This window comes from Nicotiana tabacum, chromosome 6, assembly GCF_000715075.1.
Source record: "Nicotiana tabacum cultivar K326 chromosome 6, ASM71507v2, whole genome shotgun sequence".
Classification (NCBI taxonomy): domain Eukaryota; kingdom Viridiplantae; phylum Streptophyta; class Magnoliopsida; order Solanales; family Solanaceae; genus Nicotiana; species Nicotiana tabacum.
This window is the reverse complement of record NC_134085.1, coordinates 56483349-56508317: the sequence shown is the minus strand read 5'-3', so window position 1 is coordinate 56508317 and position 24969 is coordinate 56483349. Positions and strand designations below refer to the sequence as shown.

The following is a 24969-nucleotide window of genomic DNA, read 5'->3' as shown; positions in this document are numbered from 1 at the left end:
TCCCTCAAGAAACTCGTCAAGTGATATCCATCGTCGGAAAAAGTCGAAAATTTGAATTTTTCATATTTTTTTTCGTTTGTACTACTCAAACTAACCAAACTAATAAAACTAATATACATTACTATATATATATATACAACATAAATACAACATATCCCCCACTCCCCACTTTAAATGGTGGCATGTACCCATGTTACACCAAGAAAAATGTAAGGTAAAGGAAACTTCCCTGATAAAGTCAGTCCTCGTCGAAGACAATGCCGGGGTCAAGATGGTAGGCCCTGCCAAGCGCACGCAGCCATGCCATGACCTTCCTCTCAGATTTGGCATTTTGGGTAGCAAGGGCATCCACTCGAGCTCCCAAGTTCGTGACAGAAGTACGTATCCCCGCTATTTCCTGCTCTAAGGCCGTCATTCTCGTGTCCAATCCAACAACTGAGGTTCCCTTAACAACCTGCTCGTGTGGGGTGAAGCAGCCACAACCATAGCTTTCCCTTCATTACCTTCTTATGGAGCATTAGACTCGTTGCTATTTGCCTCAACATGTGCAACATGGTCCTTCCAAATTACCACTTTATCAGCCCAGAACTTCTATTTTTTTTTACTTTCCTATCCAAGTCCCTGTATTCCGGTACATGTGCCGCACGACATAATCTAGTGATTAAGGATGGAAAAAAGAACCCATACCTTTGCACTGGACAACAAATGAACATCTCATCGTGAATGACCTTAGCCGCATCAAAATCATGGCCATTGATAAAACACCAGATCAGTGCAGCCCGGGGACCATTCACCTCAGTGGTATTGGAAGAAGGCAGCAAGCATCTATTGATGACGTAGAGCCAACACTTCCCTTCAAAGTTAAGCGATGCCGAATGAAACTTCTGCCCCGGCGTAATCCATATTATTTCCTTGTTGGGCACACATATTGTTCTAAAGAACAAATTCCACGACATAGGTGTCATAGTAGTCCTCCGCTTCAGGATCTTCCCCAAACACTGGCAACCGGTAAGCCCTCCAAATGGCCTCTATGGATGCGTCCACACTCTTCTTTCGCACCGTGAAGACATGGTTCACATGTTCCGGGCAGTTCGCGTAAAACTCCCAAACAATCATTAAATTGACTTCGTCAGGTTCTTCAAACAATATACCCAACCCGTGCCAAACCAATTCACAATACATATTGGGTGGTCATTTTGGAGGGACCCCATATCAATTCCCCTCTCCGGTATCGATTTCTTGGAGGGCTTATGACCAAAACATTCCTGGACCGCGCTGGATACAAACTTGGTACTATCATACTGGCGAGCATTAGTTAAAGCACGCGGTCGGTATGAGCCTGTGTAACCACTAGAGGAGGCACCTGTGGTTCTTCATTTCTTGGAAGGCGTCATACTACCTGAAACAAATACCACTATCAGCGAAAGGCACGATGTGTGAACCAAGAGTTGTTACTCAGACTTCACTAGCACACTTGGTCATAAAATTACATTCTCGAACTCATTGTGGCATTTATACAAACATCTGATGTGCACAGTTCACCTGAAATCCCAAACAACAATTTTATAACCTCAATTCAACCATAAATATACCAATGTTGAACGTAACCCATAATGGTAAAATTCGACTATTACCCCAACATACAAACAAGTATAACTAGAAAAAGCAAAGAAATCTACTACAATTCAAGAAAAAGCAAAGAAATTAAACTAAATTAAGACGGAAAAAAAATATCACTTACATGAGGGAACTTGTGAAAATTTGGGTTGGGGATAATAAGAAAGAAAGCAAAAGAGAAAATATGAGAGAAAAAGGAAGTTATGGAATAGAAGAGATGAACGGAAGGGGGTAGGGTTTGATTTTTTTTTTTGGAAAAAAATTGGGGGAGGTTGGGAAGGGGTTGTTCGAATCTGTGGGTTTAGAGAAGAGGGGTCAGGGTTTTTAGGTTAGCAGAAAGGGAGGGGGGGTCAGGGTATTTTAAAAATAAAAACAAAGAAAGAAAAAACAAAATAAATAACTATTTAAATACCCTACAAAACGGGCGTCCAATGCTCAGTCGGTGTGCGCTCGCGCTTATGTGGCAGTAGGGTCTGAAAATGCACGGCCATATGCATGGTCAATGCGTGGCCGCGCACGTTTGATTTTTTTTCAGCTTTTCAACTTGAGCTACTTTTGGCCCCTCTTCAAATTGATTTCTTCACCCCGAGTCATTATAACCCGCACAATTTCATCCTTGCAACATTGATAAACCTATCAATACTTCCACAATTCAAAATCAAACACGAAAAATAAAGGAAAACACAAAAAACATTTGGTTGCCTCCCAAGAAGCACTTGATTTAACGTCGCGGCACGACGAATTACAAAAAACCCATGGGTTGCCTCCTAGAAGCGCATGATTTAATGTCGCGGCACGACTTGGGCTATCCCTTATCAAGGATCTTTCATGTAAAAGGTTGAGATAATTTTATCTTCCTCAACCATGCCTTGATGATGTTTTAGCCTTTGCCTATTAACTTTGAACTTGCGGGAGCTATCTTCTGATGTAATCTCGACGGCTCCAGTTGAATGCATCTCTACCATACGAAATGGTCCTGAACATCTTGACTTTAACTTGCCCGAAAACAACCTCAATCTTGAATTGTATAGCAATACCACATCTCCAGGTTTAAATCCCCGCTCAAAAATATTTTTGTCATGCATCATCTTTATTCTCTCCTCGTATAGTCTTGTGCTCTCAAAAACATGGTAGAGAAACTCATCAAGCTCGTGCAACTCTGTGACTCTACTTGTACCCGCCTCTTCTATATCGAGATTTAACTACCACAATGCCCACAAGGCTCTATGCTCCAACTTCACTAGTAAGTGACACGCCTTCCCAAATACCAATATATATGGATACATGCCAATCGACATTTTGAAAGTGGTACGATAGGCCTAGAGTGCATCATCTAACTTTATCGCCAATCTGTTCTTGTAGCATTCACGGTCTTTGTCAAAACGCTCTTTATCTCTCTATTCAAAACTTCCACTTGCCCACTCGTTTGTGGGTGATATAGGGTGGCAACCTTGTGGCGTACACCATATTTTTCTAACAATTTTGCGAAAGCTCGATTGCAGAAGTGAGTGCCTCCATCACTGATTATTGCCCTTGGAGTGCCAAATTGGGTGAATATATTCTTTCTCAGGAAACCAATGAATCCCTTTGCATCATTTGTAGGGAGTGTTGCAACTTCCACCCATTTTGACACATAGTCCACGGCTACGAGTATGTACTTGTTGCCATATGAGCTAACAAAAGGCCACATGAAATCGATTTCCCATACATCAAACACTTCTACCTCTTAAATTGGGTTCATAGGCATCTCATGTCGGTGAGAAATATTCCCGGTCCGCTGTCCTTACTCCCCCGAAATGGCCATCATATGGGGATTCTTGACAAGCCTATAAAATAGAAGATTGGTCTATCTCGGGGATACATCTCCGGGTTATGTTATCAACACAAATCCTGAACAGATAAGGCTCATCCCAATAATACATGCGACAGTCACGAAAGAACTTTTTCTTTTGGACAAAGGAAAGGTCATTGGGGACAATACCACTAGCCAGGTAGTTTGCAATGTATGCATACCATAGCGCTACCTCAAGGCTCGTGGCCAACTATTGTTCATCCGGGAAAGTCTCTGCAATCTCTTCCACCTCCATCATCTTCTCTACTCCTTCCAGCCTAGATAAGTGATCAACCACTTGATTCTCCATTCCCTTTTGGTCACGAATTCCCAAGTCAAATTCTTGCAGCAGTAGCACCTATCGAATCAGGTGCGGCTTTGACTCATTCTTCTCAATTAAGTACATGAGAGTAGCATGGTCAGTATAAACAATTACCTTCGAGCCTATCATGTATGACCTGAATTTGTCAAATGCGAACACCACTATTAGCATCTCCTTCTCGGTCACTATGTAATTTAGTTGGGCACCACTGAAGGTTCTACTTGCATAGTAGATTGGATGTATGACTTTATCTTTTTGCTGCCCAAGAACTGCTCCCACTGCAAAGTTGCTTGCATCACACATCAGCTCAAATGGTTACTCCTAGTCGGGTGCAACTATGATAGGTGCAGACACCAGCCTCTTCTTCAATTCCTCAAAAGCTACCCTGCAGTCATTAGAAAACACAAAAGGGTGATCTTTTTCAAGCAATTTACACAACAGGTTAGCAATTTTGGAAAAATCTTTTATGAATCTCCTATAGAAACCGGCGTGGCCTAGGAAACTTCTTATTGCCTTAACAGAAGTGTGTGGTGGCACCTATTCTATTACATCAACCTTTGCGCGATCCACTTCAATGCCCTTACTCAACACTAGGTGCCCCATGACTATACCTTCTTATACCATAAAATGACATTTTTCCCAGTTTAGTACCAGATTAGTCTCCATACACCTCTTCAATACTCTTTTCAAATTCATAAGGAAATCATCGAATGAATTCCCAACACTGAGAAGTCATCCATGAAAACCTTCATTATTTCCTCTACCATATCTGTGAAGATGTCCATCATGCACCTTTGGAATGTGGCGGGTGCATTGCATATGCCAAACATCATTCTACGGAAAGCGTAGATGCCATATGGACAGGTGAATGATGTTTTCTCTCTATATTCCGAGGTAATAGAGATATGATTATACCCCGAGTATCCATCCAGAAAGCAGAAGTGGGACCTCCCAGCCAATCTATCTAACATCTGATCAATGAACGGCAGGGGAAAATGGTCTTTTTGGGTGGCCTTGTTCAATCTTCTATAGTTTGGCATCCTGTGACCGTTCTTGTTGAGATCAACTCATTGTTCTCATTTTGCACTACAGTCATTCCACCTTTCTTTGGCACACACTGAACTGGGCTGACCCAGTTACTATTAGAGATGGTGAAAATGATTCCCGCATCTAGCCACTTGATCACTTCTTTCTTCACCACTTCTTTCATGTTGGGGTTCAGCCTTCGTTGATGTTCTCTAGAAAGTTTGTGCACATCTTCTAGTAAGATCTTATGTATACAAAATGCCAAGCCGATACCCTTAATATCTGTAATGGTCCAATCAATTGCAGTTTGGAACTCCATTAACACCTACAAAAGTTGTTCTGCCTGCACATTTAACCAACTAGATAAGATAATAACATGTAAAGTTGAGTTAGGTCCAAAGAAGGCATACCTGAGGTGCGACAATAGCGATTTTAGCTCCAACTATGGTGGCTCTTCAATTGATGGCTTAGCTGGAGGGGTCTTTCTTTCTTCTAAATGTAAAGGCTTGAATTCGAGCTCTTTTTTCCAGTACCCTTGACCTTTAAGGGCCAAAATCCACTCTGCCAAGTCCTTATCATCTACCTCTTCTAAGTTCATGAGGCAGGCTACTAGAGGGTCTTTTGCGTTCAGAGCCTCATCTTTCTCCTCTAAAATCACATCCACAACTTCTATCAAATAGCAGTTAGCAAACTCACTGGGTCGCTGCATAGACTTCTGCACATTGAACGTTATCTCTTCACCGTTCAACCATGAGAGCTCTCCCAGTGGATAAGAATGGCCTTCCCAAAATTATGGGAATCTCCTCGTCAACCCCACAGTCCAGAATGACAAAATCTACCGAAAACACAAACTTTCCAACCTTCACCAGCACATTCAAGTATACTTGATGGCCTCTTCACCGTTCGGTCGGCTAGCTGTAGTAACATGGATGTGGGTCTTGCTCTTACAATGCCTAACCTTTTATAGATAGCCAAGGGAATCAAGTTTATGCTCGCCCCCAAATCACATAGTGCTTTAGCTAAATCATAGTTGCTTATTGTGCATGGGATCGTGAAACTCCCTGGGTCGGACAACTTCTCAGCTATGGGTCTCGTCACGACAACACTACATGTCTGAGTCAGTGTAACAGTGGCCAAGTCTTGAAAGTCGAACTTACGAGACATCAAGTCCTTCATCATTTTGCATAACCATGCATCTCCTTCAAGGCGTCAATCAATGGAATGTTCACCTGGATTTGCTTCAACATCTCTATGAATTTCTTATACTGTTCATCCTTCTGATATTTAACCAATCTCTGGGGGAAGGGTGCTGGAGGCTGCTTCTTTCCTATGATTTGAGTTTGAACCTACTCGAGCACTGTTTCTACTGCCTTCTCTTGCCCTAACTAAGTTTCCTTCACAACCTCTTTTTCTTTGCTTGATTCTACTGGTATATGTTGTACCGTCACCTCTGTTAGCCCTATTGAATCATCTACCTCAATTGGTACTGGCACAAGTATTTCAGTTGGTTGGCTTTCACGAGCAATTTCTTGCTCTAGATCAAGATCTCTACCATTTCTTAGACTCACCGCCATAAGCTGCTTCGGGCCCTGCTCTTTTGGATTGACATGCGTGTCTGTAGGTAACGTCCCTTGAGGACGATTATTCAAAGCCATGGATAACTGCCCTAATTGAATCTCAATGCCTTTTATTGCTGAGTCATGTGCTTCAACTTTCTCTTGCATTTTTCCATTGAACCCAATCAGTTTTTGCAACATTCCTTTAATTTCAGACAACCCATCCTCTTGTCTCACTATTCGTTGTTGTTAAGGCTGATGATACGCTAGCTGCTGATTTTGCTGATTGTATCCTTGTTGCTTTTAGTAAGGCACAACTTGACCCTGGGGTCGCATAGCTCCAAGATTGTTGCCATTATTATACTGTTGTTGTGCTGGTCTATACTGCTGATTCTGTTGCCCTCAATTCTGACCACCTTGCCTCTGTCCTTCATAGTTGGCCACATAATTCATATTTTCCTGATAATTTTAATTGTCACTTTCAGCACTCCACGAGCATACATATGGTTGGTTAATGTGTGGTGTATATAAGCCCCTATTAGTCGTGTTAACGATGTGTACCTGCTGCTTCTAGCCCGATTCATCAATCGTTTTGGTGATGATACTCATTTGCATCATCAGAGTGGCCATATTCTCGGCTATAGAGTTGTTTGATTCCAAAGCTACTGAGTTAATGATAGGAGTGATCGTAGAGTCTCTTGCCATCCATCCTGAGTTTTGAGCCATTTTATCGTGTAAGATATTTCATTCTCTGAATGATTTGCTCAAAAATGCTCCACATGCTGAAGCATCAACATTGGCCTTCAAGATATCTGTCAATCCCGTATAGAACCTTTACCCCAACATCTGATCTGGAATGCCGTGATGTGGACACTTAACCAGCATACCTTTGAACCTTTCCCACGTTTCTTGTAATGTTTCAGCTGGTCTCTGCCTGAAGCTCAATATCTCATCAACTTGTTTGGTAGTCTTATTGGGTAGGTAGAACTTGTTCAAAAATTGCTTAACTAATTCTTCCCAAGTAGTGATAGTGTTTATGGGAGTGAATTGATCCAAGTCTGAGCCTCTCCCGTCACCGAGAATGAAAACAACAACAACTTTATTGCTTCCGGTATCACATTTGGTTGCCTTTGCGTGACACATATCGATAGAAAATTTTCAGATGTTGTTGAGGATCTTCAATGTAAGACCTTGAGAACAGTCCCTTGTTCTGCAACAAATGTAGCATGTTGTTTGTGATTTGAAATGATTCCACTTGTATCTAAGGGGCTGTAATTGCGGTTGCCAGATTTTTGACGGTGGGTTGTGCCCAATCATACAAGGCTGCTTCTGGCACAAGAGGTGCCACACCCTGATTGTTCGGGTCATTCGCATTATTTCTGTTGTTTGGATTTTCTATTATGTCATCCATGTCAAGTTCGATTCGTTCTGTTGAGTTCTATTGTTGTTTGTCCTTCATATTTGCATGATTTAGTGCCTTAAAAACTTTCTCAGGATCTGATATTGCTTCGAACAATTCACCAGCTCTTGAGGAGTTTCTAGGCATGCACCTGTAACACCCAAGACTAAAAACGTTAGAATTTCAATGTATTTAATTTCAAATGAAGAAAATTGACTACACTAAGAATTCTAGTTCTTCTTTTAGTTGCAATTAATAACGTTGTTAAATTCCCCAGCAACGATGCCAAAATGTGATCACGCCCAACTATGCCTTATAAAAAGGACTTGGCGGTCATTACAAATATAATCCGGTTTATAAGTCCGGAGTCGAATCCCGCAGGGAATTAACATACTAATTACAACTTTTAGTTTCACAAGAATCCAAGTAATCAACTTTTAAAAATATTGAATAATGAATTGAGTTTTTACTAACTAATAACAAGGTAATTAAAAAGATGTAATTTTACTACTAACAAAGCAACTGTTGTAGACAAGATTGGAAAGGTCTAAGGTTACGATTTCCCCTCTTGTCGTAATCTTCTCTGTTACGTGTCCTATAAATTCGCCTAGATACTCTCTACCGATCATGAGCACTTTAGGTGTCGTAATTCTCTTCCGAGCAGATACAACAATTTACTAAACGTATTCTTTTGAACTGCGCTAGCTAGCATTAGTTTACCGCTCACTAAGATCACACCAAGGTTTTGTTATTCCTAATACCACCTTTAAACCCTTCGTATTGATCCCGCATATATGTTAAGAGTAGTGTTGTTCAACAACTACCTAAATATGTACCCTTTTCCAAGTAATACACACTAAATAGGCATAGCCAATTGAGGGCTCTTCAATCGACCACAATAATCAGGTAGTTGAACAAGCAGAGAAAATCCAATGGCAAATTTATATTAAATGCAATAAAATTTCATCCTTAAAGAGGTTCCATAAAATCCTAGAGTAAAGAGTTTAGATACTCATAATTGTTTTCACAATCACAATATAAAAATTCATCATCAATGATAAAAAGGGGAAGGAGAAAGATAAACACTCGTTTCCGAATCTTCCATCTTGTTCCTTGCCTGTTCTTGCCTTCAATGTTCTTCTAAAAACCAAGATAACCTCTTTTTGGGCGAGTTGGGCTTCATATCGGTCAGGGAAAGTCACCTCTGGAATTACAATTTTAGCCCTAGAATAGTTTTTCTCGGAAGGACGTGTGCGGTCGCGCACTTGGGCAGGTGACCACGCATCTGGTCGCGCACTTTGGCCAGTTTCTACCTGACTTGTACGGCCCAGTGCGCAGCCGCGCACCTGGGCAATTTTCTGCACTTTTCTTCGTTCTTCTTTTTAAGTGCGTTAACCACCTTCGATCCTTGAACAAACTCCCAATTTACTCCACAAGCATTTACTTGGCCTTCAACGCTCCAAATTAGCTCAAAACGCTCATTAACCTCATTGTAGCCCAGAATTGCTCCTGCAAAGTATAAAGTACTCAATCAGCACAATTTACTACCATTTAATGCTCAAACACTAGTAAAGTGCAGCCAATTTAGAGTGCAAAAAGTGTCCAAAATACACAGTTATAGCCTACTATCAATCCCTAATGTGCAACCCCTCAACACAATCCTCCAGGGGCCTTGGCAAAATTATAACTTGACCATTAAGATTAACTCCATCCTCAACAATGGGGAATGGAACTTTGATGCTATTCACTACCCCATTCCTAGGGACATTAAGTGTGTTATTCAATCCACCTCCATCCCTATTTCTACCAACTCTGAGGATAAGCTCATCTAGAACCTCAATGGCAATGGGCTTTCAAGCTCCAAACCTGCCTACAACCTGATTAGCTTTGAGATGAACTCCAACCCAAACCATGATGATACCTTCAACTGGATTTGGAAGCTAAGAGTCCCAAACAAGATTAAGTTCTTTACCTGGATGATGCAACATAACAGACACCCCACTACCAAGCACTTAAACAACATAGGCTTAAATGTTAGCCCAATATGTCATTTATGCTCCTTTAGAGTGGAAGATATCAACCATATCTTCTTTGAATGCTCAAATGCAAGAGCATTTTAGCAGTCCATAACACTGAAGTGTACTAACAAGACCTCTCATCCACACCTTGTGTTCTCAATGATACACTGGGAGGATATATGGCACAAGGTCAAGAATATGCATTTTAACAATGCTATCAATTGGAAATCCCTTCTACCATTCTGTTTTTAGGGCCTATGGCTCACAAGAAACAACAACTTTTTTAGAATAAAAGAACTTTTTCCCTGTTAAACAAACCATTGCTAGAGCCACAAAATACTACTATGTGGTTGTGCAACCCAGGGATAAAGGTGAAACAACTAAAATCCACATCAATTGGAAGCCACCTCCTACTTGCTCATACAAGCTCAATACTGATGGGGTTGCATGCCCAAAATCAAGAGTAGGAGGAATTGGGGGTGTCATTAGGAATAGCAGGGGTGACTGGGTACTAGGATATATGAGAGGCTTACTGCATACTACCGGCCTAGAGGCTGAACTCCAAGCTCTATGGAAGGGTCTCACATTAGCCCTCGAACACAAACTCACACCTCTACAAATATTCACTAAGTTTGAACAGGTTGTAAGAATGCTAATGTCACGACACTAAACCCGGACCCGATCATGATGGCGCCTCTTGTGAAGACAAGGCCAACCGACACTTTCCCATTTCAGTTTTAAGTAGTTAAACAATAAGAATTAAGTATAAAATGTAGTAAATAATCCAAGAGTAAGCAGTGAACATTACAGTTTGCGAAAATAAAACCCAACATAGCCCGATACCGGGGTGTCACTAGTCACGAGCATCTACCAATTCTAACACAGGTATGAAAAGTCTACAAAGCTTTTACAAAGCCACTAATAAGGGAAAAGAAATGAGATAAGGGGGGAGAAACACGGGACTGCGGACGCCAAGCAGCTACCTCATGAACTCCGAAGTCTGTTGGGAGCTCTCAACTCTTGCTAGCAGGATTAGCAACCTCTGAATCTACACACGGGGTGCAGGGAGTAAAGTGAGTACTCCAACTCAGTGAGTAATAATCATAAATAAAGACTAAAAACAAGAAATCACGTAAGACACATTACAAGATATAATGAAGCAGCAAAAAGCCAGTAAAATAGTGAATCAGTAAAGATATGTAAAAATCACTTCGGTTCAATTTAAACTTAATAAAAGGCCTTTTTAAGAATTAAGCAGGTAAATGACAGGCAATAAGGAAGATAAACACATAAAGGTTCGCCCCTCGGGCACAATGTCCACAAATCTGCCCCTCGGGCAATATCTCAGAATAATACCAGCCCCTCGGGCTATATCTCACATCACAATGGGTACCCGCACTCACTGGGGGTATGCAGACTCCTAAAGGGGCCCCTTACGGCCCAAGCGCAATATCAAGCCATCTCGTGGCATCATCACTACGCTCTCGGCCTTATATCAACAAGCCACATCGTGGCGTACATATCTCAGGCCCTCGGCCTCATAATCATAATCAGTGTTTCCTCACAACATAGGCCATCGGCCTTACTCAGTTAAAATCCTCACAAGCCACTCGGGCAATAGTAAAATATGGTTCTCAGCCCAAAATGTCATTTAAAAGATTATTTAAGTGTTAAAACAGAGTAATCACTGTTGAGTTATGAAAACAGTGGAATATAGCATGACTGAGTTCAAGTATAAAGTCAAAACAGTGAGAAAATATCAAGAAAAATCCCCTGAGGGTTGAAATAGTTGGCACAAGGCCCAAATATGGCATTCAGCCCAAAACATGGTGTTCACAAATAGATTTCAGTCAAATACGCGGTAAAATAGTCATTCGAGATGGACTAAGTCACAATCCCCAACAATTCATGACCCCACACTTGTCATCAAGCGTGTGCGTCACCCTAATATAGAACAACGATGTCCAATCCGGGGTTTCATACCCTTGGGACATCATTTACAATCATTACTCACCTTAATCCAGTCAAATCTCTAGCCTGCGACGCCTTTGCCCCTCGAATCGGCCTCTACTCGCGTCGAATCTATCAAAAATCAGAATCACGGTGTCAAAATATGCCGAGAGAACGAAGCCCAAGCGAAAATAATCAATTTACAACTTAAATCCCGAAATTACCAAAATCCGACCCCCAGGCCCACGTCTTGGAATTCGATAAAATTCACATCAATAGATTCCTCATCTCCCCACGAGTTCATACATATCAAAAGTACTAAAATCCGACCACAAATGGACCCTCAAATCCTCAAGTCTAGGTCTCCAATACCAAACCCTAGTTTTCCCCAATTTTAACCCTTAAATTCCATTAATTATAGCTCTAATCCGTGAAATAATACCATAGAGACGAGTTTTTTGGTCCAAAATCCTTACCTCAATGAAGTCTCCTTGAATTCTCTCTTCAAAATTGCCCAAAGCTCCAGAAATCGCGTTTAAAAATGGTGAAACCCTCTGAAAATCGCGAAGGAAGAAATATATACATTCTGACCCAGGCATTTTCGCACCTGCGGTACCGCTTTTGCGGTCCAAGAGCCGCTTCTGCGGTTTATCACTTATTCTCAACTTTTCGCATCTGCGATGCTATCTCCGCACTTGCGCCATCGCAGGTGCGGTTACCCAACTGCTTTTGCGGTCACAACGTACCTCACCTTTTTCTGCTTTTGCGGCCTTCTACCTCGCATCTGCGGCATCACACCTGCGGTCCCCAATCCGCAGGTGCGGAAATACCAGAAGCAGAAAATCTACAGCTCACCAAAATTCCAAACTTCTCCGTCAACCATCCGAAATCACCTCGAGGCCCCCGAGACCTCAACCAAAAGTACAAACATATCCCATAACCTTTTTCAAACTTATACCAATCTTCAAAAACACCTCAAACAACATCGAATCAACCAAAACACATCGGATTCAAGCCTAAGTTTCCAAATTCTTCCTAATTACGCTTTTGATCAAAAGTCCAACCAAACTACGTCCGAATGACCTAAAATTTTGCACACATATCCCAAATGGCATAACAAAACTACTACAATTCTCGGAATTCCATTCCGACCCCTATATCAAAATCTCACCTATCAACCGGAAAATGCCAAAAATCCAATTTCGCCAATTCAAGCCTAAATCTACTCCGGACCTCCAAAATACATTCCGATCACGCTCCTAAGTCCCAAATCACCTCCCGAAACTATCTGAATCATCAAAACTCACGTCCGAGCCCTCTAACACATAAGTCAACATCCGGTTGACCTTTTCCAACTTAAGCTTCTTCAAAAGAGACTAAGTGTCTCAAATCTTACCAAATCCTTTCTGAACCCGAGCCAACCAACCTGATCACATATAGAACCGATAAACAAAGCAATAAAAAGCAGAAATAGGGAAAACAGAGCGGAAACTCGCGAGACAACTGACCGGGTCATCACATCCTCCCCAACTTAAACAAACGTTCGTCCTCAAATGAGTCAAGAAACATATTTGAAGCGTCAAACAGGTGAGGATATCTGCTCCGCATCTCCCGCTCGGTCTCCCAGGTAGCCTCCTCCATGGTCTGACCTCTCCAATGCACTTTCACTGAAGATATATCGTCCTTTGATCTCAACTTTCGAACATGATGCTCCAAAATAGCTGCTGGCTCCGCATCATAAGTCAAATCACCATCCAACCGAACCGTGCTTAAATCCAAAACATGAGATGAATCCCCAATATACTTTGGAGCATAGAAACATGAAATACCGGATGCACACTCGACAAGCTAGGTGGCAAAGCAAGCTCATAAGCCACCTCCCCAATCCTTCGAAGCACCTCAAAAGGTCCAATGAACCGAGGACTCAATTTACCTTTCTTCCCAAATCTCATGACACCCTTCATGGGCGAAACCTTCAACAAAACCTTCTCGCCAACCATGTAGGACACATCCCGCACCTTCCAATCGGTGTATCTCTTTTGCCTCGACTACGCTGTACGAAGCCTCTCCTGAATTACCTTCATCTGTTCTAAAGCATCCTGCACCAAGTCTGTCCCCAATAGCCTAGCCTCACTCGGCTCGAACCAACCAACGGAGATCTACACCGCCTCCTATACAAGGCCTCATATAGAGCCATCTGAATACTCGACTGGTAGCTGTTGTTATAAGCAAACTCTGCAAGCGGTAGAAATTGATCCCATGACCTTCCGAAATCAATGACACAAGCACGCAACATGTCCCCCAATATCTAAATAGTGCGCTCGGATTGCCCGTCCGTCTGAGGGTGAAAAGTTGTGATCAACTCAGCCTGAGTGCCCAACTCTCGCTACACAAACCTCCAAAACTGCGAAGTAAACTGAGTGCCCCTATCTGAGATGATGGAAAATGGGACACCATGCAATCGAACAATCTCCCGGTTATAGATCTCTGCCAGCCGCTCTGAAGAATAAGTAGTACACACAAGAATGAAGTGCGCAGACTTGGTCAGCCGATCCACGATCACCCAAATAACATCGAACTTCTTCAAAGTCCGTGGAAGCCCGACTACAAAGTCCATAGTGATACTCTCCCACTTCCACTCGGGAATATCCATCCGCTGAACCAAGTCACCCGGTCTTTGATGCTTATATTTCACCTGCTGACAATTGAGACACCGAGCTACAAATCCCATAATATCCTTCTTCATTCTTCTCCACCAATAATGTTGCCTCAAATCATGATACATCTTTGTGACACTCGGATGAATGGAATACCGCGAGCTATGGGCCTCCTCCAGAATCAACCCCCGAAACCCATCTACATGTGGCACACATATCCGGCCCTGCATCGTCAACACCCCATCATCACCAATAGTCACATCCCTGGCTCATCATGCTTTACTCTGTCCTTAAGGACAAGAAAATGCGGATCATTATACTGGCGCACTTTGATGCGATCATATAAGGAAGACTGAGAAACCACACAAGCCAATACCCGACTGGGCTCCGAAATATCTAACCTCATGAACCGATTGGCCAAGGCCTGAACATCAACTGCAAGAGGTCTCTCTCCAACTGGAATATATGCCAAACTCCCCATACTCACCGCCTTTCGGCTCAAAGCATTAGCCACCACATTGGCCTTTCTCGGATGGTACAATATAGTGATATCATAATCCTTTAGCAACTCCAACCACCTCAGCTGCCTCAAATTAAGATCCTTCTGCTTGAACAAGTGTTGGAGGCTACGATGATCAGTAAACACCTCACACGACACACCATACAAGTAATGCCTCCAAATCTTCAATGCGTGAACTATGGCAGCCAACTCCAAATCATGAACGGGGTAGTTCTTGTAATGGGATTTCAACTGATGAGAAGCATAAGCAATAACTCTACCCTTTTGCATCAAAACACAACCAATACACACTCTTGAAGCATCACAATACACGGTATATGAACCTGAAGCTGATGGCAAAACTAACACTGGAGCTGTGGTCAAAGCAGTCTTGAGCTTTTGAAAGCTCTCCTCACACTCATCCGACCATACCAATGAAGCAACCTTCTAAGTCAACTTGATCAAGGGTGATGCGATAGACGAGAATCCCTGAACAAACCGACGATAATAGCCTACCAAACCAATAAAACTGCGAATCTCTGTGGCTGAGGACGATCTGGGCCAACTCTGAACCGCCTCTATCTTCTTTGGATCAACCTGAATACCCTCGCTGGACACCACGTGCCCCAAGAAAGCTACTAAACTAAGCCAAAACTCATACTTGGAGAATTTTGCATAAAGCTTCTCCTCCCTCAATCTCTGCAACACAACTCTCAAATGCTCAGCGTGCTCCTCCTGACTATGAGAATACACCAGAATATCATTAATGAAGACTATGACAAACGAGTCGAGATAAGGCCAGAACACACTGTTCATCAAATGCATGAATGCTGCTAGGGCATTGGTCAGCCCAAAAGACATCACCAAGAGCTCATAATGACCATATCGGGTCTTGAAAGCCGTCTTAAGAATATCCGAGTCCCTGATCTTCAACTGGTGATAACCCGAACGAAGATCAATCTTGGAGAACATTCTCGCTCCCTGAAGCTGGTCGAATAAATCATCAATGCGAGGCAAATGATACTTGTTCTTAATTGTTACTTTATTCAATTGCATATAATCAATGAACATCCTCATAGTGCCATACTTCTTCTTCACAAATAGAACTGGTGCACCCCAAGGTGACACACTAGACCGAATGAATCCCTTATCAAGGAGTTCCTGAAGCTGCTCCTTTAACTCCTTCAACTCCACTGGTGCCATACGATATGGCGGAATAGAAATGGGTTGAGTGCCCAGCACCAGGTCAATACCAAAATCAACATCCCTACAGGATAGACATCGGGAAAATCCCTCACAACTGGAACAGAATCAATACTGGGAGTCTTTGCACCGACATCCCTCACAAAGGCTAGATACGAAAGACAACCCTTCCCAACCATACGTTAGGCTTTCAAGAATGAGATTACTCTACTGGTAACATAATCAGTCAAACCTCGCCACTCAATCTGTGGCACACCCAGTATAGCCAATGTGGCTGTCTTAGCATGATAGTCCAGAATAACACGACACAGAGATAACCAATCCATGACTAAAATGACATCGAAATCTACCGTACATAATAATAAAAGATCCACTCGGGTCTCCAGCCCCCAATAGTGACCACACACGACTGTTACACACAGTCTACAATAATAGTATCGCCCACCGGGGTAGATACATGAACATGTGAAGCAAGAAACTCACAGGGCATACCCAAATAACGAGCAAAGTATGATGACACATAAGAAAAGGAGGAACCGGGATCAAATAATACAGAGGCATCTATGTGGCATACTGAAACAATACCTGCAATAACAACATCAGAAGCAATAACATCTGGTCTAGCCGGAAGTGCATAAAAACGGGCCTGACCGCCACCTGAGCGACCTCCCCCTCTAAGGCGACCCCTAGCTGACTTACCTCCACCCCTAGCTAGATGGGTAGGTGGTGGTGAAGTAATTGGCGCTGAAGCCAATAACTGACCCCTCTACTGAGATGAACCCGCAAGACGGCGAGGACATTGCCTCCACATATGACCCTTTTCTCCACACTCATAACAACTTCCAGGTGCTGGAGAAGGGGACTGAAGGGAACCCCTCGCACTGGAGTGACTAGCAGATGCACCTGGCATAGAAGAGCCCTGAACTGATGGAGCACAGGATGAACTCTGAGCTGGAAGGGTACTAAGTGATGACTGGCCCTGATGAGAACTGTGAGAACCATAACCCGATGATGCCCCACGATAACCTGGGCGAGCTGGCTGAGCATGACTGAATGGACGGTCTCTATGGTGCTGAAACTGACCTCTCGAAGGAGCACCACTATAGCTACTAGATCCTCGAGGCCTCTTGGCCTCTCTCTCCTCTCGCTCCTGGCGACGAATAGACTCAATCTCACAGGCAATATCCACAACCTCGTCGAAAGTAGCACCAGTCACCCTCTCCCTGGTCATGAGAATACGAAGCTGATAAGTGAGGCCATCAACAAACCTCCTAATCCTCTCTCTATCTGTCGGAACCAACCAAATAGCATGACGAGCTAACTCGGAGAACCTCATCTCATACTGCGTCACAGTCATCTCTGCCTGATGCACCCACTCAAACTCCCTACGTAGCTCCTTTCTACGAGACTATGGCACATACTTCTCCAGAAAGAGAACGGAGAACTGCCGCCAGGTAAGAGGTGTTGCACCAACAGGCCTACGCCTCTCAAAAGCCTCCCACTAAGTGAAGGCAGCTCCAGAAAACTGATAAGTTATGAAAGTAACCCCGCTAGTCTCCAGAATACCCGTTGTACAAAGCATCCTCTGACACTTATCCAAGAAACCCTGGGCATCCTCGCCCTCTGCACCACTGAAGGTCGGATGCTGAAGTCTACCAAACCTGTCCAACCTACGCTGCTCGTCCTTTGGCATGGCAGGAACTACATAGTCCTAAGCAGCTTCAGCCGGCTGGGCTGGATGTGCCCCAGGCGTCTAAAGTCCCTGCATGACCTGCTCAGGTGTGCGAGTGGCAGGAGTCTGATTGCCTCCCCCGGCTTGAGAAGTAGTTGCGACTGTAGTAGCTGAGACCGCCTGAGCTAGGCCAGTGCAAACTGATAGCATCTGAGCCAAGGTCTCCTGAAGACCCGGAATAACAATGGGCACAGCTGGTGCCTGAACTGGTGCTGCTGGAGCGTCCATAACTGGGACCTGATCCTGAACTAGGGCAACTGGTGGATCTGCAGGTGCTGCTCTAGCTGCTGTGCGGGCCACACCTCTGCCCCTACCGCGACCAAGACCGCATCCTCGACCTCTAGTGGCCATAGCTGGTGGTACTGGTGGTCGTCCATCCTGACTGGTAGCGCGTGTCCTCACTATTTGTGACAGAATAGAATGACAGAAGTTTAGTACTCGGATCAACAAATTCGCACGACAAGAATCTCAAGAATATGAAGTTTTTCCTAAAGGTTATGTAGACTCTCGAGGATAAATACAGACGTCTCTGTACCGATCCGCGAGACTCTACTAAACCTGCTCATGACTCGTGAGACCTATGTAACCTAGATTCTGATACCAACTTGTCACGACCCTAAACCCGGACCCGGTCGTGATGGCGCCTTTTGTGAAGACAAGGCCAGCTGACACTTTTCCATTTTAGTTTTAAGCAGTTAAACAATAAGAATTAAGTCTAAAACGTAGTAAATAATCCAAGAGTAAGCAGTGAACATTACAGTTTGCGGAAATAAAACCCAACATAGCCCGATACCGAGGTGTCACTAGTCACGAGCATCTACAAATTCTAACACAAGTCTGAAAAGTCTACAAAGCTTTTACAAAGCCACTAATAAGGGAAAAGAAATGAGATAAGGGGGGAGAAACATGGGACTACGGACGCCAAGCAACTACCTCGTGAACTCTGAAGTCTACCGGGAGCTCTCAACTCTCGCTAGCAGGATCAGCAACGCCTGAATTTGCACACGAGATGCAGGGAGTAAAGTGAGTACTCCAACTCAGTGAGTGATAATCATAAATAAAGACTGAAAGCAAGAAATCACGTAAGACACATTACAGGCTATAATGAAGCAGTAAAAAGCCAGTAAAATAGTGAATCAGTAAAGATACGTAAAAATCACTTCAGTTCAGTTTTAACTTCATAAAAGGCCTTTTTAAGAATTAAGCAGGTAAATAAAAGGCAATAAGGAAGATAAGCACATAAAGGTTCGCCCCTCGGGCACAATGTCAATAAATCTGCCTCTCGGGCAATATTTCAGAATAATACCAGTCCCTCGGGCTATATCTCACATCACAATGGGTACCCGCGCTCACTGGGGGTGTGCAGACTCCTGGAGGGACCCCTTACGGCCCAAGCGCAATATCAAGTCATCTCGTGGCATCATCACTAGGCTCTCGGCTTCATATCAACAAGTCACTTCGTGGCGTACGTATCTCAGGCCCTCGACCTCATAATCATAATCAGTGTTTCCTCACAACATAGGTCCTCGGCCTTAAAATCAAAATCAATGTTTCCTCACAACATAGGCCCTCGGCCTTACTCAGTCAAAATCCTCACAAGCCACTCAGGCAATAGTAAAACATGTTTCTCAGTCCAAAATATCATTTAAAAGATCATTTAAGTGTTAAAACAAAGTAATCATGACTGAGTTATGGAAACAGTGGAATATAGCATGACTGAGTTCAAGTATAAAGTCAAAACAGTGAGGAAATATCAATAAAAATTCCCTAAGGGTTCAAATAGTTGGCACAGGCCCAAATATGGCATTCAACCCAAAATATGGTGTTCACAAATAGATTTCAGTCAAATACGCAGTAAAATAGTCATTCGGGACGGACTAAGTCACAATCCCCAACAGTGCACGACCACATGCTCGTCATCAAGCATGCGTGTCACCTCAATATAGCACAACGATGTGCAATCCGGGGTTTCATACCCTCGGGACATCATTTACAATCATTACTCACCTCAATCCGGTCAAATCTCTTGCCCGCGGTGCCTTTGCCCCTCGAATTGGCCTCTACTCGCGTCGAATCTATCCAAAATCAGAATCACGACGTGAAAGTATGCTAAGGGAACGAAGCTCAAGCAAAAATAATCAATTTACAACTTAAATCCTGAAATTACCAAAACCCGACCTCCGGGCCCACGTCTCAGAAACGATAAAATTTACATCAATAGATTCATCATCTCCTCACGAGTTCGTACATATCTAAAGTACTAAAATCTGACCACAAATGGTCCCTCAAATCCTCAAGTCTAGGTCTCCAATACCAAGCCCTAGTTTTCCCTAATTTTAGCCCTTAAATTCCATTAGTTATAGCTCTAATCCGTTAAATAATACCATAGGGACGAGTTTTTTGGTCCAAAATCCTTACCTCAATGAAGTCTCAGTGAATTCTCTCTTCTAAATTGCCCAAAGCTCCAGAAATCGCATTTAAAAATGGTGAAACCCTCTGAAAATCGTGAAGGAAGAAATATATACATTCTGACCCATGCATTTTAGCACATGCGGTCAATCCACCACATCCGTGGTACCGTTTTTGCGGTCCAAGAGCCGCTTCTGCGGTTTTTCACTTATTCTCAACTTTCTGCATCTGCGATGCAATCTCCGCACCTGCACCATCGTAGGTACGGTTACCCAACCGCTTCTGCGGTCATAGCCTACCTCACCTTCTTCCACTTCTGCGGCCTTCTACCTCGCATCTGCGGCATCGCACCTGCGGTCCCCAATCCGCAGGTGCGGAAATACCAGAAGCAGAAAATCTGCAGCTCACCAAAATTCCAAACTTCTCCGTCAACCATCCGAAATCACTCTGAGGCCCCCTGGACCTCAACCAAAAGTAAAAACATATCCCATAACCTTATTCAAACTTATACCAATCTTCAAAACACCTCAAACAACATCGAATCAACCAAAACACATCGGATTCAAGCCTAAGTTTCCAAATTCTTCCGAATTACGCTTTTGATAAAAAATCCAACCAAACCACGTCCGAATGACCTAAAATTTTGCACATACATCTCAAATGACACAACGGAACTATTGCAACTCTCAGAATTCCATTTCGACCCCTATATCAAAATCTCACCTATCAACCGAAAAACGACAAAAATCCAATTTCGCCAATTCAAGTCTAAATCTACTCCGGACCTCCAAAACACATTCCGATTACGCTCCTAAGTCCCAAATCACCTCCCGAAACTATCCAAATCATCGGAACTCACGTTCGAGCCCTCTAACACATAAGTCAACATCCGGTTGACTTTTTCCAACTTAAGCTTCCTTAAAAGAGACTAAGTGTCTCAAACCTTACCAAATCCTTTTTGAACCCGAGCCAACCAACCCGATCACATATAGAACTGATAGACAAAGCAATAAGAAGCAAAAATGGGAAAAATGAAGCGGTAACTCACGAGACGACTGGTCGGGTCATCACAGCTAAATAAGGGAAACATGTATTATAACTATATTATCTTTGAATGCAGGTCATTGATGGAGTAGCTGAGAAATCCAGCACTAGGGCATGATTTCAAAAAACAAAATCAAGTGGCGGACCTCCTCGCAAAGGAAGGAGCCGGGAAAAGGGCTTTTGCTAGGACATAAATTTTGATAGTTCCTCCGATGTTTGTAAATAAGGCACTACAGGCAGACATCCTAGGAACTGTTTTTCTACGTAAAATCAGGGTGAACCCCCTTGTAATGCAAGACAATGTTATAGCGACAACAGGGAGCTGCAACTCCCAAACAATGATGTAACTATTTTTCTATATTTTATAATTATCTAGTTCACCAAACAAAAAAAAAAGCTAAGAGAACAAAGATCAAGGGAATATATATATATAGATAAATAATTGAAGTAATTTACTGATTAGTACAATTAAGTATTGAAAGCTATTATAACAACTACTTCAGTTCTTTGTTTAAGCAAAGAAAAATGACACGAAATAGGACTTGGGAACCAAGGGAATAACTTGGCGATGATAGTAGATAGATCACCGAGAAAAGCGACCTTTGAGTGAGAGATGAGATTATTTTGTATACAATTGGTAAATATAATTTTATTGGATAACTAAATGAGAACTTAACTAATACTTAATAATAATTAGGTTTATAATTTTACATATATAAGTAAAAAAGGGATCTTTTTGGATTTATATAAAAATTTGAAATTACTTACCCAATTTAGCTAAGTTTTTCTATTTTCAAGAAATAACTAAAGTTTTTTTATAACATATATAAACAAATCTAATATTTATATATAACTGCAATACAATTTTTTTGTTGTCCAAAATCCGTTCATAAGCTACAATTTATATATAATTTGTATATAATTATGTTAGTTGTGTACATTTTAGATGTTGTTTGTATACCCGATATACAAAATATATATAATTTATTTATGTCTTTTTCTTCGAGTTTCAATATGAAATTTCAACCAAAACCAACTTGAATCTTCATCAAACTTCCTCAAAATTAAGATATAAACTCCAAAAGATATTGGCAATTATTTGCAACAACACTCAATCTAAATAAATAATAATTTTATAAAATTTTATTTTAAATTCAAAGCCTTAATTTTTTTTAATTGCTGTAAATGGAGTTGATCTGAACTATGACCAGTTCCAATTTAATTTTATTCGAAAGAACATAATCATATGATCAGAAAAATAGAGATAAGTAATTGGATATGCTTACAGATTATCAATGAATTTGCAGACCATGTACTCGAATTGAATGTTTTTATGCTTGGAGAAAGTATCACTATATGTGCATAGGGTAAAATTGATTTATATTAAATGTTTGAATGATAGTGTGACATGTGAAACTGGAGGTAGAAAGAAGATGAAGTGAGTGGAAACTAAGACCGAGGACAACAACTTCAGTTAAAGGAAGCAAATGAATATTTTTCACCATATGACATTTAATGAAGAATATTCCTCAGTATTGAATATACAACCGCTGCAGAGAATTTTGGCATTTATGGTCTGCCGTTACACAATGACCCTCATTATTATCATTTAATAGGGGCTTGATCCTAGGACCTTGTTCTGTAGGTATAACTATAAATAGTAGTTTCAATAACCATTGGAGCACACGAAATCTCTGGCAAAACTTATGCTACACATTATTCTCAAGTTAAATAGTACTTTACTTTTTTTCTAATATTGTATTTATCACTGTCTTTGCAAGCCATGCTCCCGGAACCGGGCTACCTGTTGTTTATTTCGATTTCAACGTAAAGTCTTATACTTTTCATTTAGTTTATTTATCATTGTGGGATTAAATCGATTCACTTATCTATAAATCATATTATAAATTCAATTGCACTGTTTTACGGGTAAATAATATGATATATAAAGAATCAACATTGATTATCTAAATCAATATTTGTTTTATAACAACTGCATATTACCTGAGCTTTAATATTGCCATTGTGGGAGATAGAGTAAGTGTTCATTTTTTTTTTGGCTTTGATTGTTTCAAATGTATGAAAAATATTAGTGATTGTTGACAAAAAAAAATATTGATGATTACAAAAATGTTGATTGACATCAGTTTTTAAGTACTTCTACAACTACGGAAGGAAAATTTCTATATCTCGAATCTACGGAATATGAGAATCTCTTTCGTTGAATTGAAAGAATTATCTATTGAGGAGAGAAAAATGATAAAAGTGGAGTCTAATACATTATTTTTTTTATATAAATAGTAAATTATATATGCTAATGTAATTAATTATTTATTCCCTAGGAAGGGTAAATACGTTTATAATGTAGTATAAATAAGTAAGGGGATCTTACGGGAATGTACCAAATAAAAACACTATTTACCAATAACTAACCATTTTAGTCATGTTACCAAAAATATCCAAAAAATTATCAATGACATACAACATTCAAAAAACATAGGCGAATAAAGTTTTTTCAAAATGGGCATTGTCGCGATTCGTTGAAAACGCATAGATGATATAATATACAATTTTTGACGAAGTTTGAAGGTGAGCTAGACTAGTTTGGAGCCAAAATTCATTACCAATGAAATATAATATCAAACATATTAGGCAAAAAAGATTTTTTTTCCAAGTATGGTTGGAATTATTGAAACACGTATAGATGAGGCAATATACAAAATTTGAGCAAGATTGGAGGTGATTTGGACTGGTTTGGTATCAAAATTCGTAGTTAAAATCGAGTTTAATTTTTTTTTCTTTTGTGACTCATGTATCTCACATACATATATACATGTGATACACAAATGAAACACAGTGATGCACATATTATCTTTTTCCATGTTCATCTTCTAATGCAAATTTTCAATTCAAAACTCCACCAAATCATCTCAAACCTGAGATTCAAACTCCTTAAGATGTACCCAATATTTTTCCAACAACGCCCACCCAAAACAACGCAAAACATGACCCTTGATAGGAAGGTATGGAGGTCGAGGATTAGGGTAGTAGATTAGGTAGTCTAGAGTATTGGCATGCAGTCTCGCTTTCTATTGGTAATAGATTTTTATGTCTAACCGTTATTTTCTTTCATTGTTGATCACCTTACTGTCTTGTTGTTTTTATTCTGCTTTTATATGGCTTTTTGGTATTGTCCATTCTTATCTATATTTTTATTAATGTGGTGCTTATGCTATCCTGAACCGAGTGTCTACTGAAAACAACCTCTTTATCCTTACAAGGTAGGGGTAAGGTCTGCGTACACACTACCCTCCCCAGACCCTATAGTGTGGGATAATATTATGTATGCTGTTATTGTTGTTGTTCTTGTTGTTGCTGTAGTCTACAAATAGCTAATAGACTAATATTGATAACATTTGACTAATATTAATACTAGGGATTTTTACATACCTATACACTATTGGAAACCTTATTACTCTCCCTACTCAAGTTTCAATTTAATTACTTCCTATATACAAATTCACTAATTTTATACACTTTAGGAATTAAATGAGTATCCCTTTATATTAGGAATCAATTATTTGTTCATCCTTATTCTCTCTCCCTCATGTGCTCTCTCTCTCTCTCTCTCTTGTGCTCTTTCTCTCTCTACTTCTCTCTATCTCTCAATCCCTAATTTCAGTAAAGTAGAGCAAAGGAAAAGAGA

At 41.3% G+C, this 24969-nt stretch overlaps 1 non-coding gene across 1 annotated transcript; it reads left to right on the top strand.

Moving 5' to 3' along the window:
• The first annotated feature begins 7208 nt into the window (after positions 1 to 7208).
• LOC142182480 (small nucleolar RNA R71) lies at positions 7209 to 7315 on the top strand. Its single transcript, XR_012711299.1, has one exon. It is a non-coding gene; the product is annotated as a small nucleolar RNA R71 (small nucleolar RNA).
• The last annotated feature ends 17654 nt before the right edge of the window (positions 7316 to 24969 follow it).